This window comes from Pinus tabuliformis, chromosome Q (assembly GCF_031772625.1).
Source record: "Pinus tabuliformis cultivar Carrire ecotype Pingquan chromosome Q, CPIR1, whole genome shotgun sequence".
Taxonomy (NCBI): Eukaryota; Viridiplantae; Streptophyta; class Pinopsida; order Pinales; family Pinaceae; genus Pinus; species Pinus tabuliformis.
This window is the reverse complement of record NC_142296.1, coordinates 27,271,607-27,297,688: the sequence shown is the minus strand read 5'-3', so window position 1 is coordinate 27,297,688 and position 26,082 is coordinate 27,271,607.

The window sequence follows — 26,082 nt, the reverse complement described above, 5'->3', positions numbered from 1 at the left end:
GTTAGTTTTGCGTGAAATCATGTATGACACTTGAAGCGAGCTAGGTAAAGTACAAGAGGGCTTGTACAGCTATCACTACTTTGTTGTTTGTCATCTTGCCTTTGTATGATGAGCTTGCTACTTTTAGTCCATGATACGTCGAAGGAAAATACGTACTATTCGAAGTGAACCTTGGTGTAAACACAATGCTTGCACGCTAACTAGTGTCACCTTCTATAGTCGATTTTTTTTGGGTTAACCCTTGTCAGCTTAGTCAAGTAGCATAAGGTAAGGGGGAAAACCTTAACAGGCACGTCAGAGATAAAATAAACTACTTCTCTGCTGGAACAACCTCTTATGCTCTCAATAAGTTGAGATCCCTCTTCTGCCTCTAAAATGAATAAGTGTTATGCAAAGTGAAAAATGAAAAAAAAAGAAAAGTAAAACATTCAAAATGAAAAATGAATAAGGCGAAAGAAGAGAAAGGCTTCCTGCGTAGGGAGGTGATGCAAGTAACTCCACCGAGGTACTGACCAGGCTCGCTGGTAGCGGAGCCATGCTTGTGTTCCTATGTGACTCCACCAGGGTACTGTCCAGGCCTACTGGTAGTGGAGCAACACCAGAGATGAAACTAAGACTCTAACGATTATAATGCTCATGCACCTATATACCCCTCGACCCCAATCGAAACAACTATGTTGCCTTGGCTTGGAATGTGTGTCAATCGACCAAGGGTTTGGCAGATGCTACATCTTACAATCAAGTTAGTGTGAAACCAGGATGAGTTGAAAACTAAACAATACTTTCGGAGGCGTTAGACTTGCTTTTCACGAACAAGGTCCATTCAAAGAGTTGGAGTTCTACCAATGTGTCACCAAGTGTTGTAACGGCTACAACCACCCTCCAAAATTCTTCCTTAGCCTCATTTTGGATCCTCCCTTCCAACCTTCACAGCAGCTTGCCTTGCTTCATCAAGTTCACAAGCTTCAATGTCTTTCTTGCACAAAGGCAGCCTATCGATCACAGTTGATCCATTCCCCTCATAGGTTGCTCATCTTGAGTTGGTCTAGCTACAAACTGAGCAGCTTCCCCTTCAAAATTGTGCATTTCTGGAGGGAAACCAACCTTCCCTCTAGGAATTGCGCAATCCTCTCTGACAGCCTGCTGGGCTCCAGGATTGTGTAATCCTTCCAGCCAACCCTCCCAGCAGGATTTGTGCAAATTTTCCTAGCAATAGGCTATTCAGCCCAGGATTTGCACAAATTTGGGTAGCAGTCAATTGATCTGCCTAGAAATTATGCAAATCTCTTGGGCAGTCAGGCCAGCTCCCAACCAGAAATGCGCATTTTTGTCCATCTGTCGAGCAGTCTCTTGCATGTGCAACTGAGTTGACCAGTTCCCTCCAAGACTGAGAAAAACAAACTTGCATGCATGGGTTGCTTCTCCCAAGGTAGCATGCAAAGGAATCCCTTGTTTCAGTGATCTATGTTTAGCAGTTGGAGGTTACATGCAAGGAGCAATTCTGAAATCTCCCACTAAGTGTTGCTTCCCCTAGATTCGTGGCATGTGCGTCACAACTTCGATGTTATCAAAACTCATCAACCGAACACTGTAGAGATCATTCCTCACATCAACCTTGTATTTTTGACATCCCACATCACATCTAGGAGCAGTCAGCACATTCAGCTCCACTGTTTTGGGGTAAGCCCACTTCCCATGCCTTATGCTGCATTTATGTCGCCTTTTGTGTTTTCTCTTGTGGGAGTATTTTTTCTTGATTTATTTGAACACTTGTTGTCGTTTACATATATACTAGCTTGTCCTAGCTCTGTTTCAGTTTTCGTTGCTATCTCACGGTTTTCGTATGCATGAAATTATTTTGCACGGACATTCGCCCAACCGGCGAGCTGCCTCACCCACATGCATGTTAATATGTTTGTTGAATCTTTCATCATGTTTTGTATGAACTGTCAATAACTTCTGTTATCACTTAGTGTCACCATGCATTCATTGACTTACTTGCTTTCAGTCGCCCATCGGCGAGTCGGGCCAACCTTGGCCCGGGCTCTGCCTTCACCAAGGCTGCATTGCGTAATATGGGAAAGGAAGGCTCACCTTCCTCTCTATATTTGTGCATTCCTACCTAGCACTAGCCTCTAGGACTGTTTTGCGCATTTATGGAGGACAGTGGTTGCTTGGCCCAAGAAATTACGCAAATCTGTCCCTGGGCCAGTAGTCCTTCCTAGCTGGAATTATGCATTGCACAATCCAAGCAGTCAGTAGCCAGACTAGACTATGCATTGCGCAGTTCTAGTAGTGATCTAGTCTCCCAGCAACCCATACTATGCCTTGAGCACTCTTGGCAGTTGGTCTCCTGACCTCCCAACCGAAATTGCGCAACTTTCATGATCATTCACCCAGGTACGTTGCAAGTCAATTCTCATGTTCATTTTGGCTTTCGAATGACGGATTGCTTGCTATGAGTGTTGCCATATCACCAGGTATCGCAGGTTTCCATCATCCTCTCAACATTACAGGTACAATGGTTTCGAGGAGAGCAGAGACAAGGACACCATTCAGAGCATGCTTGGGGATGCAGTTGATCAAGTGTCTATGAGCTTGCCTAGTCACGAAGACATCAAGTTGTTCGTAGATAAGTACATAAAGCGGTAGCATCACAATGAGCAGCATCATGAACAACAGCTGAAGACAACATATCAAATGCAGCGAATGCAAGAGGAAGGTTGTTGAAAAAACAGAGGTGGAACAAAGTTGCAAGATCAAGCAGATCCACTGATAATGAAAGCAACTTTGGAGACTCCGGCTATGAAGTGATGTTGCGACATGAAGATCGTGTGAAGGCAGAAGATGGAAAAAAGAAGGAGTTAAATGTGTTGAAGTAGCAACTCAGGAAGAACGTGAAGTTGCACAAACAGATGAATGAGTTACAACAACAACAGGAACAACAGTGGGTGCAACATGCACTCACGGATGAAACTATGCCCGTACAAGTTAAGGATCCATCTAACAGCTAACACAGAGCAGACATGGTGAGCAGTGTTATTGGTCGCATGCAAGGGATTCAGCAGCATGCATTTCATTGAGAGCATGCATGCACTCCAATCCATTAAACACACTCACCAAGGTGAAGATAAGAAGCAAGTCCAACTAGGGCTGAACATGTACTTCGGCAAGTTGATGTGCATGACCACCAGCACACACTTGAAGATCAACACGGACACTATGCATAAATGTGTTGTCAGTTCAATCATACCCAAGAAGACCATGTGCATGTTAGTAGACGAGTTGGATGAAAGGGTCGAACCAATGCGCCGGTTGCAATGGAGGCAATAGTTCACTTCAGAAAGATGTCACCATGAAGTGCATGCACACTATCACGGCCGACCAAGCTTGGCATCAGCTCACCACCTTCACCATCACAAGCATGTCAAAGAGTTGGTCTCACCACAACACACCGAGTGTCAGTGATGTCTTGCAAGGCTTTCTCAAGCCATGTTGTCTCACATGAGTACATGTGCATTGTAATGTTGAGTCATGTCAAGTGTAATTCAAGTGTCAATAGTTGGATGTAATAGTCATAGAGTAGGTGAAGAGTCATGAGTTTATTTGAACTGTAACAAATGGGAATGTCAAGGGTCACCCCACCCTTTGCTATAAATAGTCCCTCATAACTCACTGTACAGGCTTTTGGTCAGTCAAGCTTCTACTAAGACTATTTTGAAGAAGGCTTGGATAGTATTGTAATGCGCCTTGGCTTCTCCACTGCATGGAGCTAGTACATCTCTTTGGAGGAGCAAGCGGATGTGGCTATAACGTTCCACTATTGGGGCTAGCAGGTTTACATGGATGCATTGTATGATTGTGACTTACACTTATTTATACAATAAGAGCCAACACATTTTCATGCATATGTTGTTATTGTAGTTGGACTGCTCTGATTTCTTTAATGATATGTGTTGTTTAACTTACGTACTTGTGTATGAACTGATTCACGTGCAATTATATGAATCTTGTTGTTAATGTGTTGCATATGTTATTAATGCTATCACCATCTGTGTCGACTGCTCAGCCAGCCATCAGATAGACCTTTCACTTGAACCTTTCTGTAACAACCGTCACACTCATCTCGGACTGATCCGTGAGTGTTGTACATGTTATCTTACCTTGTATGATGTGATTTTCGCATCTGAGTGGACTGCTCCGCTGGAAGTTGTGCATGTCCTTTGTGTTGTGTGTTCCTAGCCGAGTTGGGACTGATCCTTTTCAACCTGGAACTCACCTTCACCCCTTTCCCCTTTCGAAGTGTTGGAACCTCTCACACACCTTCCTTGACTCACTGCATCAGTCACACCCTTGCTTCTGACAAATTTATTCTACTTACCTCTGTGGGACACCATGGTCAAGGCATTACCTTACGACCCACTGCTAGGACTCCTACACCAAACAGTCTGAGGTCTAATTGGGACTTCTTACCGGGGATATCCCCTTGACATGTTGGCGGATCCAGCACCGTCAACATCAACATACCATGGCATCCAGAAAAATGTTAGGCTAGGCTGAAATCCACTGTAATAACCTGGCAAGACCATGCCACCGACAACAAGAGAAGCATACACCAACATGAAAAGTCGTGCATGTACAAACCAGCTAGGAAATCACACATGCAAATGGTTACATGAAAGTATTCTTGTTGAAGCTACTTGATCTTTCTTTCCTTTCATTGATCCTTGCTTACTTTTCCATTCCTTGCTCCAAACTAGAGTGCTCCAAGAAAACTCTAAGTGACTGAGAGAGTGAGAGAGAGAGAGAGAATAATGAGAGACTTCCAAACATGAACTGATAAAAGTTTACACTGTCTAACATTGCCAACCGATCCACAGAAGCCTTTTTATCAATGAGGCCTCTAATTTCTTCATTTTCCATTATTTTGTTTCATTTTCCTCCTCACATGCAACCTGTGACCTTTCACCTCCTTTTTCTCCTAATTTCCATTATTTTCGTAAATAAATGTGCCAAAAATGTCTTTTTTCCTTTTAATGCCTTTGCCTTAGGATTTCCCAATTTTCCTTAGCCAAAACGAACATCCATTGATGCCCACTAAGATATATTTTCCCAACATTCAGCTTGGAATACATGTCCCTTACCCGTGGTTTTGTTTTGCCTTTATTGACTTTTTATTACATGAACTTTTCACCCGGGTAGTTACAGAACCCTCCCCCTTGGGGAACACCATCCTCAGTGTTAAACAACACCAAGACCTCAACAAATCATTGAAACAAACATACTGCCCATGGAGATTTATAACTTAGCTCATTGCAGTATTTACAATGAAAGACCTGCTCAAAAGAAAAACATCGTTGCAACATACCGCATAGTGGAGCTTTATACATAACTCATTACAGTATTTACATACATATACATATATGCACATTTGCTAAACCAACAAATAAAAGGATACAATGCCCATATCAATCAACAAGGGAATCCAAAGGATTGCACCTCCACCCTCAAAGTAATACCAGGATTCACCTCCTTCCCAGGAAGTCCAGAATCCACTACTACAGTGAAAGCTACAACAAATGTCCAGTACTACAATCCTACGCCACTTATCCTCTCAGTGAACAGTTATCGGCTCATTTTTCCAGGTTGGACTCCCAATGTGCATATGATTCCATCTAGAAATGTTAATGACCAAAACCAATATATCTACGACCTTCCCTTCTCTGCTACATAGTCCCTCGGGAAATCCAGTCACCCCCTTCTGTACAGTCACTCACCTTCCAAGTTCCCCGAAATCCCCTATCCCAAGTAATCCATCCCTTGGCAAGGCTTCCTCGCATTGGAAGATACAAAACCAAAGCATATCTCTACCTCAAAACCATCATATCGATCATAGCATGCTCATGGAAATCAATGGACACTATTGGGTACCAATGTCCCATAATGGTTTTTCTCCTAAAGTACTCTACTAGCATACTGCTGAATGTTCCAATTTCTTTCGTTGCTGCTACCGATTCTTGCAGTCTGTTTCAACCACCCAGTCGAGCATGTTCATGCATTCTTGTTCCAAGCACATAATTTCCATTAGATTCAAATAAATCGAAATAACCCCAAATCATACCTCATTGGTAGTTCGTCAAAAAGGTACACTTGCAATCCTGTTCACTTCCTGTCACAACAAGCCAAACTAACATTTTGACCAAATCATCATTTATAAACATGTCACATCAGGTTAGCTCAAAACATAACCATCAAAATTATAAATCACATGTAACCATCATAAAACAGAATCATAAATCACATATAATCATCATATACCATAACCATAAATCACATGCACGATAAAACTGAAATATAATGTTGATACTTTTCCTTTAATCAATCCTTAGCTTCTACCTTTTTCTTTATTCTGTATGCACTCTGGATCGTTTTCCACACCAGACAAACACCTTGTGCCTTCTCCTCAGACACGTGCACATACACATAGTGTGCATCACACACATACAAATACACATGTCATATAACACCATGTAATACATGCATCTACACCGATGCCATATGTACCACATGTACACAGTAACACATGTACACTGCAACCACCTACACAATGTGTGCACAACATCACATGTACATGGCACCACCTGCACAACATGTACACAACGCCACATCTACATTGCACCATTGTACAATGTGTACACAATACCACATGTACATAGTAACACACGCATGACATGTACGCGACACCATATGTGCACAATGCCACAGGCACGACATGTACACAACACCACCTGCACATAACGCCACTTGTACAACATGTACACAAAACCACTTGTACAATCATGCATACAACATAATATGTATATAGCACCATATGTACATAGCACTACATGTGCACAACACCATATGCACACAACACCGCATATCCATCATGTACATAACACCATCTATACCTAACACTGCATATGTAATATCTGCACAATGCTACATGCACGTAACATCACCTATGCAACATGTGCACAACAATAGTACCACACATCCAAAATCACATTGTCTTTACCAAGCAACCATGCTACCAGTGTCTTATCCATGCTTGTCTAGCATGTCACAGAACCACACTACTTTGATTTTTTCGATGTATCCTTCGGTACAACTTGTCCATAACATAAGCATAGGCATAATACAAGCATACAATATAAATTTATATTCACATGATACTGACATCATATTTTTCAAGGCTACTCTTCCCACTTGATTCCTCATAGCCAAGAACCTCTCCCTGCCATTTTTCTGCATAAGAAATCGTTCCTCCACAAGAACAATCCCTAACAACCATGTCAAACAGTGACATAGATACATATATACATATATAATCATTAGCATAAAACAGTCATCATCCTTTCAGACAACGACATACATACTTTCATGTATACATATATAAACATCAGCACGATCATGATCATAAAATAATTACCATATATCATAGGGTTAAGGTTAAGAGAACTTCCTTATTTGTGCACAGCATGAACAACATTGAGAACAATCGTTCCCAACATAGCCAAGGCATATGACACCTCAGATCAATTTACTTTACCTTTTCTGGTTACCTTTCTCATGACTTTACTTTCATCGTCTATTTACCATAATGGACCCAGCCAGTCCAACCGATTGTCATAGTCTTACCTTCCACTACGCTTACTCATGCACCAAGCTTCATCTGTGTCTTACATTATCTGTTGGGTATCACACAGCTCTCCTCGAGCTCCATTAAGTATCCTCCTTTCCCAACCAATTCCCAAGGCTCAAAACATAAGAGGAAACCCAAGAAACAAACAAGAAGAAGATCATGAAAACCCATAACAACAATACAACGCCACAACAAAGTGGCATAGCTATACACCAGACACACAAATCAAGTGCAACAATCGCAAAATACCAAAAGCACAAGAAAGAAAACAGACACCACTGTTACACAACAATTTGTCACCGTTTGTCACCGTCCCTGTTACCCCTCACCCGCACACTGGAGGACTCATTTCGGGACCTGTGAGAAGTGACATGACCTGAAACCACTTGCATCATATTCCTCTAAGTATGAGCTTCATATGCCCTGAAGACATCTCCTACAAAATACCCATGAAAACAACTCTTTTTGCATTAGCGCGGGTCCACAGTTCACTGCCCGCGCCAATGAGGGAAATCCTCTAACAAGGGCGCGCCATTGGAGCTCTGTCTCAGAGTCGCACTCGCGCCAACTGAATTGAGTAAAGTTTTTAACCAACAAGCTCCCGAAGGTTCTCTTCAACCCGATCACCAACTGAATCTATGCTGAGCTAGGATGGTTTGGCTTCGAATCTCCATAGAAGGGAAAGTGGTTTGCCACCTTTCATGGAAGTTTCCAAGTGATAAAGCCAATCCCATGAATAATGTGGTTGATCCTATCTCTTTCTTCTCTATCTATAAAAGCTTGCCTCTATGCCTTGAGCAAGCTAGTTACAATAGTTCTAGTTCCAGCATAGTGATAGAGAGTTTGAAGTTGCAAGAGCCTTCTTTGCACCCTCTCTTTCAGAGGATCATATCTCGGACGAAACTCTTTTTCTAATCAGCACCCTCGATCCCTGGTACAGGGATATTATCGTTTATTTACAAACGTCCTCTTTCCGCCCCGCTATATCCAAAGATGCTCGGCGGCGGATCCGCCATCAATCTCAACCCTATCGTATCATAGGGGACACCCTGTACCGCCTCGGCGTTGACTCCATTCTCCGTCGATGTCTTACCCTCGAGGAAGCTGAGAGAGTCCTGAATGACTGCCACTCTGGCGCCTGTGGTGGCCACATGTCCGGATATGCCACAGCTCAAAAAATCCTTCGCGCTGGTTACTTCTGGCCCTCCATTTTTAAGGATTGAATTCTTGTTGTCTGCTCATGTCATGCATGCCAGATATAACAGCGGAGGATGCGTGCGCCACCGGCCCCGCTGCACCCTGTAGTGACCGTAGGCCCTTTTGCAAAATGGGGCATTGATTATACAACCTGTAAGCCTCGCTCGGCCAGGGGGCATGGGTTTATTATCGTTGCCGTCGATTACTTTACAAAATGGGCCGAGGCGATGCCCACATTAACTGAAGACGGTCATACAGCGGCGCAGTTTTTGTTCAATCATGTTATTACGCGGTTCGGAGTTCCACAGGCCATCGTCACAGATCACGGAAAGCATTTCCGTAATCACATGATGACCGAGCTGACAACCCAACTAGGCTTACGGCACGATAGTTCAACCCCATACTATCCTCAGTCTAACGGCCAGGTTGAAGCCGTTAACAAGATTTTGGTTACAATGCTTCAACGTACTGTCGACGTGCATAAGTCTAATTGGCATATGATGTTGTTTCCCGCCTTGTGGGCCTACCGAACCTCTGTGAAGGATGCCACCAGTTTCACTCCATTTCAACGAAGGAATTTCACATTCTATAGGAAGGGTAGCAAATTGTTGTGGAGGTAAATCCTCTCTGCGGACAGAGACGATCCCTACTAGCCCAGACCGGGTCTAGCAACAATCACACAATGCTATCACGCAAGTTCCTAATCGCAAATACAAAGTGGATGGTGAGAACCTACTTGGATTCCAACGCTAGTGTTCGTAGAAGAGATGTTGCCCTCGTTCCTTTGCCTTGGCCGGTCACGATCCCCACGATCTCCGTGATTGGACACCTGCACATGCAAAGAACAACACGAATACAAGCATAAAATCTAGTAGATGCAATTATATATCGGTCAGAAAAGATATAACTCAACATCAAACATAAGACAATGAGAGTGGAACCATAATGATAGTCATCTATTATTAATAAATAACAAAGAAGAATACAACCATTGTTCTGACATCAAATCTTCCTTTGGCTGGGTAGTCAGCTACACAAGTCTTGCAAAGCTTGTTGGGGTGAGGAACAAGCCTCTCTCTCTTTGGGTGACAAGGATCTCCTTACTTAGATTTGGCCTTATGGGTGCAAAGAAGGCTCTTGCAGCTTCAAACTCTCTATCACTATGCTGGGACTAGAACTATTGTAACTAGCTTGCTCAAGGCATAGAGGCAAGCTTTTATAGGTAGAGAAGAAAGAGATAGGATCAACCACATTATTCATGGGATTGGCTTTATCACTTGGAAACTTCCATGAAAGGTGGAAAACCACTTTCCCTTCTATGGAGATTCGAAGCCAAACCATCCTATCTCAACATAGATTCAGTTGGTGAATGGGTTGAAGAGAACCTTCGGGAGCTTGTTGGTTAAAAAATTTACTCAATTCGGTTGGTGCGAGTGCGACTCTGAGACAGAGCGCCAATGGCGCGCCCTTTTTAGAGGATTTCCCTCATTGGCACGGGCAGTGAACTGTGGACCCGCGCTAACGCAAAAAGAGCTGTTTTCATGGGTGTTTTGCAGGAGATGTCTTCAGGGCATATGAAGCTCATACTTAGAGGAATATGATGCAAGTGGTTTCAGGTCATGTCACTTCTCACAGGTCCCGGAATGAGTCCTCCAGTGTGCGGGTGAGGGGTAACAGGGACGGTGACAAACGGTGACAAATTGTTGTGTAACAGATGCCCCCTAAAGCATGAGGCCCGAGAGAGAGAGGGGTGAAATTCTTTACAAGAGCATGCGTGACTGAAAACACGGCCGCAGGAGAACCTACGTAAAGAAGTACAACTGATATCTCAAGTACATGATATATGTGGTATGGGCGCAGCCATCCGTAACAGAGTACATAATGATCTTGATCCAAGGCATGGACGCAGCCATCCAGAGAGGATCGATAAATAGACTTAGGCATGGTCGCAGCCATCTAGTGAATGAGTCATGTAATGATCATAATAAGCCACAAATTGCAGCCTGGATTCCAACAAACAAAATCCAGGGTCTTGCGCTCCATCTCGACCCGAACAGAGTACAAGTCCAAGCATGTGAATACAGGAGTTGAAGTCGAACATGCATGAACATCGTCTGATTACCATTCAATGATGAAAACTGTTAACAGACGCGAGAGGTACCACCAATAATGACAATGGCCCTCAAGGTACTACAGGTACAATCTACGGCGTGTGAATTAATGAGCTGGCATCGAACACCCGTAGAATCATTCGATCGGAGGCCAATGATGAAAACCTCTCGTCGAACACGAAGAACCTACCATTGAGGCATGCAGGATCCAAGGCACCGAAGGGAGTCTCTAGATCAGCTTCCTGGATAATGAGCTGAAGTCGACAGGAAGTGACCTTGATCAAAGGTGGGCCATAGTGTTTCCCACATCATTGACACGAGACAGAGGAAAGATGTTGTGGTGATTCAGAATTATGTGAGGTATCAGAGGGAGGTTGTAATTCTGCAGAGGTCAACTTCTCTTGAACATATCAGCGGCACGATAGTGGACTTGGCAGTATTTGAAATCAAATGAGCAGAGGTCATGGTGACAAGGCAATGAGCAGATGAGAGGTCAAATAGGATCACCCAAACCCACGGAGGCTAGTGTAAAACAAGATGAGATGTTCCCACCCAGACACGAATGCAGACTAGTGCCATGTTCAAGAGCGACATACTACCGACATGACAATAATTATGGGTCCATTTTCCCCACCATTTCTGGCGAGTACCCCAGTTATTTTTAGCAAGCTTGACGGGGATAGCATATGCTTGTGAGCGTCATTACAACGAAATCCGATGTCATTAAGTTTTAACGAGTCTGACAAAGGAAGAACTCAGCGTCTTTTCCTATTTAGAGAGTCTGAAAAGACAGCAGAAAAGCGAACTCCAGGGGGGTCCTTTTTCGTAAAGTTGTGTCTCTCGAGCCCGAAAAAGTATAAATTAATGCTCGAAAGAACCGCCCTACCATTACGATCGAGGAGTACTTTTCATGAGTAGTGATATCGATCTGAAAAAGTAAAAAAGCGATCAACATCACGTCGTTTCGTAACCATTAACAAACCTGAAATGACAAGGGTCCGACAATCTTTTCATTTTTCACACGGTCGGAAAAGGGTTTAAAGATGACCGCCTCTTATTTACATTTAACGAGTCAAGAGGGGTAACCCGGCAATCTTTTCATTTTTAGCGAGTCAGAAAGGAGCTGAAAGATGACTCCATAGTGACATTTTCGTGTATTTACCGAGTCCGAAAAAAGTATAAAATTCAACTCGCTTCACCATCGAAGTTGCAAAAAGGACCTGTCATAGTACCAGAAGCAAGCGTAAAATCCATTTTCGACCATAAATATATTAAAATATTCAAAAAATAACTCTTTAAACCTAATTACAAGTCAAAAAGTCTATAAATATTGTGAAAATGTAAAAATAGAGTTACTTTTACTTTTTACCTCTTGCATAGTAGTAGTGGTCTAGTTGGGGAGCGAACTTCGAGCAATGATTACCACCAATCCGTGCAACCATTTGAGATTCTGCCAGTTTCAGGTAAGAGGTGCTTCCCTTAGCTCCATTTTCATACTTTTTTTTATGCGTTTTGTCCCTTGATTGAGCCTCCGCAAGGGGGATTTTAAAATTTAGGGTTGCACCCCATTGGCGCGGGTATCCGGCACATGTCCGCGCCAATGGGGTGATTTGCCCAAAGGTGTCGCGCCAACCACGCGACCTAACTTTTTACTTGAATTTTCCCATCATTTTTTAAATTTGTCAGGTTCGTAAGCCTACCAGGGTTTCAATAATGATTTATTCATCCTTGTGGGTGCAGGAGACAAGCAAAAATGGTGGTGGAATGGAAAGAACGGGAGCATGATGCCGTAGATGCCTTGGCCATAGCGGATGAGGGATGTATGAATGCTTTGAGAGATTGTGGTCTCAAAAAATTCTTCCTCACCTCTTATCTGCGAGCTCAACCGGTGCTATTATAGTTCATAGTGGATGCTTGGGATGTTGATGACCAAGTATTTCACTTATGAGATCAGACCTTAGAGCTGGATGTATCTGATGTGTACTTCGTTACTGGGCTGTCACGGAGAGGGGCGAGCCCCATTTTGACCGGAAGCAGGCCTTCTGGAGAGAAGATAGGTGAAATGAAGGCTCGTGTGTGTCCAGAGGCACAATTTGGGAAAAACAGTGCTAAGGTGGATATCGCCACCATCCATGACTTGGTTCTTAGGGTGATACTGTTCACTATCACGAGTGCAACTGGGGTACAGGCGCCCCATGAGGCGAGCAAGAATCATCTGTTACTGGCGACAGAATGCCTCAGCCCTACCATTTTTGACTGGGCTACAGCGGTGACTACAAATATCAAAAGGCTATCGGCCATCAGTGGCATAGACCCGGCTGACTCGAATTTAATTTCTTTTGATCTCGAGGGGTATACGCCGAGACTGCCTCACTAAATCGCTTTCCTTATACAGGTCATCATCAATGGTAAAACGATTCATCGTACAGTCATTGATGAAGGTGCCTCAACTTGCATCATGTATGTTGCTTGCTGGAAAGCTATTGGTTCTCCAACATTGAGCCAGTCTCCTACGACGTTAGAAGCCTTTGATGGAAGAGAGTCCCGTCCTTACGGTATCCTCCAACGCTTGCCCATCTCCTTGGAAGGAAAGACGGTAGAAGTGGAGGTCGAATTTTTCGACGCTAATCTTACCTACAACCTCCTCCTCGGACGTAGCTGGACATACGCCATGCAAGCCGTGGCTTCCTCCCTTTTCCGTGTCATCCGTTTCCCTCATCAGGGGAAGATTGTCACAGTAGACCAGCTCTCCTTCTTCACCTCTTCTTCCAAAGGCAATGTGTCGTTCGTGGAGCATACCTCCAAATCATTCGAGAGTGTGGGAGCCGGACTCTTTAAGGATCCCGCCCTAATGGGTGTCTTTCCCCTTCCACCTCCGAATCTCGCCCCTATTAACATGATTTCCGTGCGTTCTAATCCGTGGGTCCTTCCTCCCGCTAATCAGATAGAATCCTGGGGTGATATGATGCCGTTGAGTCCCGCCGAGCTCAACTACGTCGAAATCGTTGCTGCATCGGCTCCCCCTACCGGACCCACTCTTCCGAGCGGTGTTCCCGATTCATATGTTCATTTCCCTTGGCTTGGAGATGATGCTACTTCGGATCCATTAAAGGAAATATTTCCTTCCGATGAAGCCATCATAGAGACCATGTCTCTTGAGGAGCCCCCTTGGTCAGATCATCACCACCGTTCCTCGTTTCTCCCTGCCCATCAGGAAATGATCGCATGTCTCGAACAGTTTGCTTCGTGTATCCCATCCCCGCCCCTTCAAACACCTATTCAAATTTACCAAGTATCATCTGAGGGAAATACAGGAAACATTACGCAAACCCAACCCATCGACATCTCTGTAAAATCAAGGATCGTCGAGCATATTTACATTGGAGTCACTTGCACTCCAAAGGAAGTTGAACTCTACACTGATCTATTTCGCGAATTTCGTGATGTCTTTGCTTGGTCCTACGAAGAGATGCTCGGCATCGACCCTAGTATAGTGGTGCACGAGATACCTACGTATCCAGGTGCTAAGCCTGTTCGTTAGCGCCTACGCCCTGTGCACCCCCGAAAGGTCGCAGCCATCAAAGCAGAAGTCGAAAAGCTTCTCAAGGCTGGTTTCATTTACCCCATTCCACTGACGGATTGGGTTTCTAATATAGTCCCTGTGAACAAAAAGCAGGGCACCATTCGAGTCTGTGTTGATTACCGTGATATCAATCGCGCCTATCCTAAGGATAACTTCCCTACACCCTTCATCGATCAGCTTATTGATGAGTGTGCAGGAAGCGAAATTTACTCGTTTATGGACGGTTTTTCTGGATATAACCAGATCAATATTGCGCCCGCTGATCAACATAAGACGGATTTTATCTGTCCTTGGGGCACTTTTGCCTATAAGAAGCTCCCTTTCGGTTTAAAGAATGTTGGCGCTACCTTCCAACGTGCAATGTCCTATGCCTTTCATGACATTCGTCACATTGTACAGCCGTACCTAGATGATCTTCCAGCTCATTCAGTCAAGCGTCAGGACCATCCTTCCCATCTTCGCGAAATTTTTCTCCGCTGTCGACACTACCGTATTAGGCTCAATCCTCATAAATGTGTCTTCTGCGTTGAATCAGGCCGACTACTCGGGTTTATCGTCTCCCGAGAAGGCATCCGTCTGGATCCCCTCAAAGTCGAGGCCATTCTGAATCTTCCTCCCCCTGCTTCTTTGCAGCAGTTGCAGAGCTTGCAGGGCAAAGAAAATTTCCTCAGACGATTCATTCCGAATTATGTCGAGGTGGCTAAGGGTTTTACACGATTATTGAAGCGAGACACACCCTTTCATTGGGATGCTACCACTCAGGAGTCTTTCGAGCGTCTCAAGGGTCTCCTTGTTTCCGCTCCATTATTGAGACCTCCGAATTACCATCGTGATTATACTTTGTATCTGGCCGCCGCCGATACCACTATCGGCATGGTTCTTGTGCAAGACGATGATGACGGCAATGAGCACGTTATCTATTACCTCAGCCGCAACCTCCTGGATACGGAAACTCGCTACGCTTACGTCGAGAAGTTGGCATTGGCCGCTGTGTGTGCCGTCCAACGTTTCCGGCATTATATCCTGTTGCGCACCACGACCGTGATTTCTGACTGCAACCCGATGACGTACATTTTGTCACGTCAGTTGCTGGGGGGAAAATACTCAAAATGGATCGTTATCCTCCAAGAGTTTGACTTGGAATTTACTGTTGCCAAGTCTAAGAAGTCTCTGGTCTTTGCTGAATTACTCTGTTCTTTGCCATCTCCTTCTGCACCCTCTCTTTCAGAGGATCATATCCCAGACGAAACTCTTTTTCTGATCAGCACCCTCGATCCCTAGTACGGGGATATTATCGTTTATTTACAAACGTCCTCTTTCTGCCCCGCTGTATCCAAAGATGCTCGGCGGCGGATCCGCCATCAATCTCAACCCTATCGTATCATAGGGGACACCCTGTACCACCTCAGCGTTGACTTCATTCTCCGCCGATGTCTTACCCTCGAGGAAGCTGAGAGAGTCCTGAATGATTGCCACTCTGGCTCCTGTGGTGGCCACATGTCCGGATATGCCACAGCTCAAAAAATCCTTCGCGCTGGTTACTTCTGGCCCTCCATTTTTAAGGATTGCATTCTTGTTGTCCGCTCATGTCATGCATGCCAGATATACCAGTGGAAGATGCGTGCGCCACCGGCCCGCTGCACCCTGTAGTGACCGTAGGCCCTTTTGCAAAATGGGGCATTGATTATACAACCTGTAAGCCTCGCTCGGCCGGGGGGCATGGGTTTATTATTGTTGTCATCGATTACTTTACAAAATGGGCCGAGGCGATGCCCACATTAACGAAGACGGTCATACAGCGGCGCAGTTTTTGTTCAATCATGTTATTACACGGTTCGGAGTTCCACAGGCCATCGTTACAAATCACGAAAAGCATTTCCGTAATCACATGATGACCGAGCTGACAACCCAACGAGGCTTACAGCACGATAGTTCAACCCCATACTATCCTCAGTCTAACGGCCAGGTTGAAGCCGTTAACAAGATTTTGGTTACGATGCTTCAACGTACTGTCGACATGCATAAGTCTAATTGGCATCTGATGTTGTTTTCCGCCTTGTGGGCCTACCAAACCTCTGTGAAGGATGCCACCGGTTTCACTCCATTTCAACTAGTTTACGGACTAGAGGCTACCCTTCCTATAGAATGTGAAATTCCTTCGTTGAAAATAGCCGTCGAGTTGCTTCCCAACACTACTCCGGTAGAGGAATGGCTTCTTTATCTAAAACGGTTAGACGAGACCCGTCGCTTAGCCTCTCTAGCCATCGAAGCTCAAAATAAGAGAGTCAAAACTCATTTTGACCATTCCATTCGTCCTCATTCCTTTGTTGAGGGAGACCTCGTCCTGCTATACGACCAAGCAAATGACAAGCTGGGGGCAGGCAAACTCGAGCCCATGTGGCTAGGCCCTTACATTGTAAAGAGAGTATTGCAAAAAGGGGCGTACAAGCTAGTTGACTACGAAGGTAATCCTCTTGATAAGCCCCGCAATGGGCTATACTTGAAAAAGTACTATGCATGATTCATGCGCTTCGATTTGTACATGCATATGTGTGTGTGTGAGTTTTCATGTTTTCGGTTTGGTGTGGAAGCATGATTGCCCCTTATTGTGTCTTTTTGCTTCTTGTGCAGATGTCGGGTGCACCTTACATTGGTTTCGTTGATGGTGCCTGCCGCAGCACTCGTAATTTGTCCTCTGCAGCGTGGGTGATCTACGATCCTCACGGTGAGTTGATAGATCTTCAAGGTGTCTGTTTAGGCTGTACTACAAACAATGTTGTTGAATATAGCGTTGTTATTGAATTATTAGTCGAGGCAATTAATCTCGGTATTCGTACATTGCTTGTTAACCTAGACTCTCAACTTGTCGTCCATCAGCTCAATGGGCGATATTCCATCAGAGACCGACACATTTTAAGGTTGTACTTACGTGTTAAATTGTTAGAAAGGAATTTTGACTTTATCACATATCATCATATTCCACGACGATTAAACACATTATCTGATGCATTGGCCAATCATGTATTAGATAGACATTTGCGTAATTTATAATCAAAACATCATACAAGCAAGCACATAAAAGCACAATAATAAACCATAGGCATATGTATATATATATGTGTGTCATAATGTTTGCACCGCGTGCATTACAAAACCCAAAAAATAATACATGTTCATCCTAATACATCCTCGGACAACATGTCCCTCAAAAAATATGCATGAAAGAAGCCTAGGAGTCTATTCGTGGTGGTGCTCATGATAGCACGTCACCGCGCGCACCAAGCGTCTCAACAGACGATGGATGCGGGTCGGCACCCCCACTGTGTGCCTCTGGTATGCAAAGGGCACGTCCGCCAATCTAGCGTAGCCTGGAATCCCTTGGGTAAGTCCCTCGAGATTCTGCACCAGCTCTTCCCCCACGGCACCCCTTGCCTGAGGATCAGCTGCAGGTTGATCCCTCCGCGCTATAGGAGACAAGCCGGCTGGTCGCTCTGGGCCCACATCTGCATATACATACAACTGTCATCAGAACATGCATGTATTGACAAAAAAAAATGAAAATACATAAAACATCAAAAGAGAAGATCATACCTAACTCCTCTTCCCACTCCTCTCCCTCTGGCAGTGGGAGGTCTGGGTCCCCCATGAAGTTGGTTCCCGCGTATGGCCAATCCTCTACCACAATCAGCTGACGACGAAGCCATATGAAGAACTCGGGCCGCCAAGACATCTGCTGGCCCCCTCCTCCTCTGGGCATCAATGCTGCCCAGTGAGCCATCCTAGGCTCTCGCGGCAATGGGTCCACCACTACAGCTCCCTGGTACTGGAAGAGGGGTAATCGTTGCAAGAAGAACGACACCACAATCGAACCATACCCGAACTATTTCACTCCCCCGCGCTTACACTTTGTAAGTTGCCTTTTGATATTTGTAGTCACCGTTGTAGCCCAGTCAAAAATGGTAGGGTTGAGGCATTCTGTCGCTAGTAACAGATGATTCTTTCTCGCCTCATGGGGCGCCTGTACCCCAGCTGCACGCGTGATAGTGAACAGTATCACCCTAAGAACCAAGTCATGGATGGTAGCGATATCCACCTTGGCACTGTTTTTCCCAAATTGTGCCTCTGGACACACACGAGCCTTCACTTCACCTATCTTCTCTCCGGAAGGCCTGCTTCTGGTTAAAATGGGGCTCGCCCCTCTCCGTGATAGCCCAGTAATGAAGTACACATCAGATACATCCAGCTCTAAGGTCTGATCCTGTAAGTGAAATACTTGGTCATCAACATCCCAAGCATCCACTATGAACTGTAATAGCTTCGGTTGAGCTCACAGATAAGAGGTGAGGAAGAACTTTTTGAGACCACAGTCTCTCAAAGCATTCATACATCCCTCATCCGCTATGGCCAAGGCATCTACGGCATCATGCTCCCGTTCTTTCCATCCCACCACCATTTTTGCTTGTTTCCTGCACCTACAAGGATGAATAAATCATTAATGAAACACTAGTAGGCTTACAAACCGGACAAATTTCAAAAATGATGGGAAAATTCAAGTAAAAAGTTAGGTCGCGCCAATGGCGCGGCACCTTTGGGCAAATCACCCCATTGGCGCGGACCCGTGCCCGATACCCGCGCCAATGGGGCGCAACCCTAAATTTTAACATCCCCCTTGCGGAGGCTCAATCAAGGGACAAAACGCATAAAAAAAGTATGAAAATGGAGCTAAGGGAAGCGCCTCTTACCTGAAACTGGCGGAATCTCAAATGGTTGCACGGATTGGCGGTAATCACTGCTCGAAGTTTGCTCCCCAAATGGACCACTACTACTATGCAAGAGGTAAAAAGTAAAAGTAACTCTATTTTTACATTTTCACCATATTTATAGACTTTTTGACTTGTAATTAGGTTTAAAGAGTTCTTTTTTGAATATTTTAATATATTTTTGGTCGAAAATGGATTTTACGCTTGCTTTTGGTGCTATGACAAGTCCTTTTTGCAACTTCGATGGTGAAACGAGTTGTATTTTATACTTTTTCGGACTTGGTAAATACACGAAAAAGTCACTATGGAGTCATCTTTCAGCTCTTTTCTGACTCGCTAAAAATGAAAAGATTGCCAGGTTACCCCTCTTGACTCGTTAAACTTAAATAAGAGGCCGTCGTCTTTAAACCCTTTTCCGACCGTGTAAAAAACGAAAAGATTGTCGGACCCTTGTCGTTTCAGGTTCGTTAATGGTTACGAAACGACGTGATGTTGATCGCTTTTTTACTTTTTCAATTCAATATCACTACTCATGAAAAGTACTCCTCGATCGTAATGGTCGAGCGGTTCCTTCGAGCATTGTTTTATACTTTTTCGGGCTCGGGAGACACAACTTTACAAAAAAGGACCCCATTGGAGTTCGCTTTTCTGCTATCTTTTCAGACTCTCTAATAGGAAAAGACGCCGAGTTCTTCCTTTGTCAGACTCGTTAAAACTTAATGACATCGGATTCCGTCGTAATGACACTCACAAGCATATGCTATCCCCGTCAAGCTTGCTAAAAATAACTGGGGTACTCGCCAGAAATGGTGGGGAAAATGGACCCATAATTATTGTCGTGTCGGTAGTATGTCGCTCTTGAATATGGCACTAGTCTGCATTCGTGTCTGGGTGGGAGCATCTCATCTTGTTTTACACTAGCCTCCGTGGGTTTGGGTGATCCTATTTGACCTCTCATCTGCTCATTGCCTTGTCACCATGACCTCTGCTCATTTGATGTCAAAATACTGCCAAGTCCACTATCGTGCCGCCGATATGTTCAAGAGAAGTTGACCTCTGCAGAATTACAACCTCCCCCTGATACCTCACATAATTCTGAATCACCACAAAATCTTTCCTCTGTCTCGTGTCAATGATGTGGGAAACACTATGGCCCACCTTTGATCAAGGTCACTTCCTGTCGACTTCAGCTCATTATCCAGGAAGCTGATCTAGAGACTCCTTTCGGTGCCTTGGAGCCTGCATGCCTCAATGGCAGGTTCTTCGTGTTCGACGAGAGGTTTTCATCATTGGCCTCCGATCGAATGATTCTACAGGTGTTCGATGCCAGCTCATTAATTCACACGCCGTAGATTGTACCTGTAGTACCTTGAGGGCCATTGTCATTATTGGTGGTACCTCTTGCGTCTGTTAACAATTTTCATCATTGACTGGTAATCAGACGATGTTCATGCATGTTCGACTTCAACTCCTGTATTCACATGCTTGGACATGTACTCTGTTCGGGTCGAGATGGAGCGCAAGACCCTGGATTTTTTTTGTTGGAATCCAGGCTGCGATTTGTGGCTTATTATGATCATTACATGACTCATTCACTGGATGGCTATGACCATGCCTGAGTCTATTTATCGATCCTCTCTGTATGGCTGCATCCATGCCTTGGATCAAGATTGTTATGTACTCTGTTACGGATGGCTGCGCCCATACCACATATATCATGTACTTGAGATATCAGTTGTACTTCTTTACGCAGGTTCTCTGGCGGCCGTGTTTTCAGTCACGCATGTTCTTGTAAAGCATTTCACCCCTCTCTCTCTCGGGCCTCATGCTTTAGGGGGCATCTGTTACACAGCAATTTGTCACCGTTTGTCACCGTCCCTGTTACCCCTCACCCGCACACTGGAGGACTCATTTCGGGACCTGTGAGAAGTGACATGACCTGAAACCACTTGCATCATATTCCTCTAAGTATGAGCTTCATATGCCCTGAAGACATCTCCTGCAAAATACCCATGAAAACAGCTCTTTTTGCATTAGCGCGGGTCCACAGTTCACTGCCCGCGCTAATGAGGGAAATCCTCTAAAAAGGGCGCGCCATTGGCGCTCTGTCTCAGAGTCGCACTCGCGCCAACCGAATTGAGGAAAGTTTTTAACCAACAAGCTCCCGAAGGTTCTCTTCAACCCGTTCACCAACTGAATCTATGTTGAGCTAGGATGGTTTGGCTTCGAATCTCCATAGAAGGGAAAGTGGTTTGCCACCTTTCATGGAAGTTTCCAAGTGATAAAGCCAATCCCATGAATAATGTGGTTGATCCTATCTCTTTCTTCTCTATCTATAAAAGCTTGCCTCTATGCCTTGAGCAAGCTAGTTACAATAGTTCTAGTTCCAGCATAGTGATAGAGAGTTTGAAGCTGCAAGAACCTTCTTTGCACCCATAAGGCCAAATCTAAGTAAGGAGATTCTTGTCACCCAAAGAGAGAGAGGCTTGTTCCTCATCCCAACAAGCTTTGCAAGACTTGTGTAGCTGACTACCCAGCCAAAGGAGGATTTGACGTTAGAACAATGGTTGTTTTCTTCTTTGTTATTTATTAATAATAGATGACTATCATTATGGTTCCACTCTCATTGTCTTATGTTTGATGTTGAGTTATATCTTTTCTGACTGATATATAATTTCATCTACTAGATTTTATGCTTGTTTTCGTGTTGTTCTTTGCATGTGCAGGTGTCCAATCACGGAGATCGTGGGGATCGTGACCGGCCAAGGCAAAGGAACGAGGGCGACATCTCTTCTACGAACACTAGCGTTGGAATCCAAGTAGGTTCTCACCATCCACTTTGTATTCGCAATTAGGGACTTGCGTGATAGCATTGTGTGATTGTTGCTAGACCCGGTTTGGGCTAGTAGGGATCATCTCTGTCCGCAGAGAGGATTTACCTCCACAACAACCACCACTCAATCCCCGTGGTTCCCAGTGCTTCCAAAGGAAAGCTCAACCTGAGCCTTCTTCAAGATTCATGGCAATCTCTCTTGCCATGCAACTCCTTGCATTGTACTACCATAAACACATAATGTCAATGCATAAATAAACATAACAATACATCAGTTACCTTATCTTATCATGCCAAGCTTTCTTCCTTGCAACTGAACACATCCACGCCATCTCTCAAGGGACTCCAATTATCTTAATAGATCCACGTGTAACTAGAGACTCGCTAATATACCTATCAAGTACATGTTCATGAATCTAGCACATATCCACATAATGTCAACAAAATCAAGGTTAATAAGACTCCATGTATGCAAAGCACTCATTTGTTTGGAATTATGGTTTCCAAACATAACCAAAGAAATTCTTGTCCAGATCCTTCCTTTTACCTTTTTACTTGTTGCAATCGAGGCTTACTATGCGTCGTTGCATCACCCAACTGTTAGTTATATAAACACATCAACTATTACCTTGTCACACTAATACCAAGCATGTTTCCTGTTAGCCTCCTGCTGCAGCAGGTTAATCATCTTTCATGATCGACATTTTTACATGCCAAATATGTCATTCTATGCATGCTGCAATGCTCCATATTTGCTACAGATGGCCAAAGAATTGTCCATGAAAGCGTGCTAGTCTAAATGCCACTGTTGTGTTCCAATTTTTGGTAAGCAATTCATTTTTAGTTTGAGGCAGTTTTTTCAGTTGGAGGATTTCAAGCGAGGCATGTCTAACTTCCCCTTCATCCCCTTTTCCCAAATCTCTCACTAACTTCCCCTAAAAGAGTTCAAGATCTGCTTAATACCTCTTAGTTTCATCATTCTCCATATCATTTGCCTTGGTGAAGATCTGCTTCACTCAAGGAATGTACACACTTCTTCTATCAGTCATTTTCCCCCATTGATAGCCTAAGACATCATTCTTAGCGCTTTTTCTCATCATTGTCATATTAACTATTAACTTTACTATGTAGCTCCCTATTTATTTCCCCTTCCCCTACTAAAACTATGTATATTACTCCCCTATATACTTATCCCCTCCCCCTGGTTGAAAGATAACCATATACATCCTTGGGAATTGCTAAGTTTATCTGAAACTTAGCAAGAACCCTCATTACCCCTCTCAAACACATCACATGCCTCCTTAATGCCTTTGGAATCCTTCCAAGGCATGAAATTCCCAAAAAAACCATGCAAAAATCATTAAAAACCTTCAAAAAATGAGAAAATCCTTCCTTTTGGGCCATCGGACCCCTTCCGATGGCTCACAAACCATTCATAAGCATAAAGGCCACCCCTCCGAATTCATTTTTCTTTGCATTGTACTAAAATGCATGCTCCGAAGAGAAAAGGCTCTTTTTGGTCCCCCTCCGATGCAATATCGCTATCGGGAGGGGGCAATGGCATATTATTAACATATATCGCAGCTCTCCGAAGGCAGGTGCCCTCCCTCCAACGCGATATCGCTGTCGGAGGTCGGGCGATCCCATACATATGCGTTGTTTGCATTGTGAAAGGTTCTGAAATGACGGACCCGACATAACAATAAAGCAGAGCTCAATGGTGTATCGGGTCCGCAAGCCCATTTTTTATAAAACCTCTGATATGAATCGCCGACGGGGTGGACCCGATTTAAATAAAGAAGCGGTCTATAAACAGTTCGGGTCCGTGGCCTTTATCGCATTGGGGTTCGGACGGTTGTACCGCTCCGAATGGCCTGAGCCGAAATAAATTGAAGCACAATTTTGAAAGCATTTCGGGTCCGTAAGGTCCCCGGGCGCAGCGAAAAGGAGTTCTCCGATATTCCGGAGCCGATAATTTATAAAGGGCAGTTTTGAAAGGGATTTCGGGTCTGTTGGACCCGTTTCAAATGTAAATCCGCCGATATGATGGGTTCCGATGGTTCGGACCCGATCTCCATATAAAGCGCAGCACATATATGTTTCGGGTCCGTAAGGGCCCCTTGTTCAGCGAAGTGGAAAGGCTCCGAATGGCCGGAGCTGAAATAACAATAAAGCAGAGCTTAATGGTGTGTCGGGTTCGATGACCCATTTTCATTCAAATCCACCGATAAGAGTTCGCCGATGGGCCGGACCCGATATAAATCAAAAGGGAGCCTATAATGCATTTCGGGTCCGCGGGGTTCATCGCTCATCGGAGGCATTATGGTTTGGGATCCGTCGATCCGCCGATCGCCGATTTAGCGCCAGTCGTTGGATCTGCCTTCTCGCGATCCAACGACCATGATTTAATAGAATGCACAGTGTTGCGGCAGTGCCAATTTTCAATGAAAATTCATGTTTTTTAAGCATTCGCGCGTTATAAGGAAAGGGGCATTTGTTAAAGTTTTGTTTATACAGCGCTCCTTCCCGCCACAACTGCAAAGGAACGATGTTTTCCTTGGCTATTTTGAAATCGCTTCATGCCCATAATACATCCAAACGCATGGTTTTGCCTCAGCAATCTATTAGCATGCATTTCTCCTCCGTTTCGCAGCATTTTTTGAAGATTTAAGCATCATTTTTTATCGGCCAAGCGCCAATAGCATCCCAAAGGCCACAAAAGCATTTGCAGCAGTTATTCTTGCATTAAATTGGCAGATAAAGGGGCGATTAGACAGTTAAAGAGTATCAGAGAGAGAAAGTGGCCTGATTCAGTGTCAAAGTGTATCAGAGGAAGCGGCAAAGAGTATCAGATCAAAATATCAGCATCCCAAAGCAGCTGAACATTAAAGAGGCCCCCATCAAAGTCAATAAAGCAGCTCAGAGCCATCAAAGCCCACCAAATCACATTTATGAGCATTAAAGCCACTCTACAGCAGCAGAACCGCCTAGAGGGGCAATTCAAGTGTTTAAAGCCCAGATTTTGCAGAGACAGTGTACGAAGACACATATGAGCAGCGCAGCAAGTCCCAAGGCACAGTTATTGCAAAAGTGCCAGCGCATTGCTCAAAAGACCAATAATTTATTCATTCTTATGGCTGCAGTCCCTGCGCAGCTGGTAGATAGGCATTCTTTCATTTATTTGCAATAAATGTTAGGTTAGAAGCATTCATTTCTCCAGATCTGCTATCAGATCTGCTGTTGTAGATATTTTGTAGATATTTTCTCTATTTATACCACCCTCTGGATAGTGTAAAGGGTTGGTTGGTTGTATTTCTCATTCCAGACTTGCGCTATAAGCTTAAGAACTTCTGTAATCAAAGATTGCTGGAATATTTGCATCTGAATTGGCTGGTTGTGCTTTCAATGGCTAAAGAGCTTGATATGGAATTCTCGTGCTTGCTCATGGTCCAATAAGTCTTTCCTCCCTCTGTTGTCAGCTTATATGTATTTGTATCATCTATATATCATAATCTAAGTTGCAGGAAGAAGGAATAGTTCAGAAATGGTTTTCATACCCTCTGTGCTCAATTCTTGTAACTTTTCTATGTTTTCCTCCGAATTAGTGATGAATATGCATACTTAATTGATCATGTTTAAGCTATTTCCTTCACATATGAATGTTGTTTAGGAATCCTTCATTGCTCCTATATAGTCTTCATCCACTTTCCCTCTTTGGCTGGATGAGAGATCCTTAATTGCCTCTCATCCCCTAACCTCCATTTCATCCTTGTTCCAGCATTTAATCATTGTGCCACGTGTAGCTATCCTGCTCCATATTCCCCTCTTCTACCAAGGAAAACACACCCTTCAGTTCACATTCATTGACTCCATGCCCAATGGTTTGAACTTCTTACACTTTGCATGCCAACTCT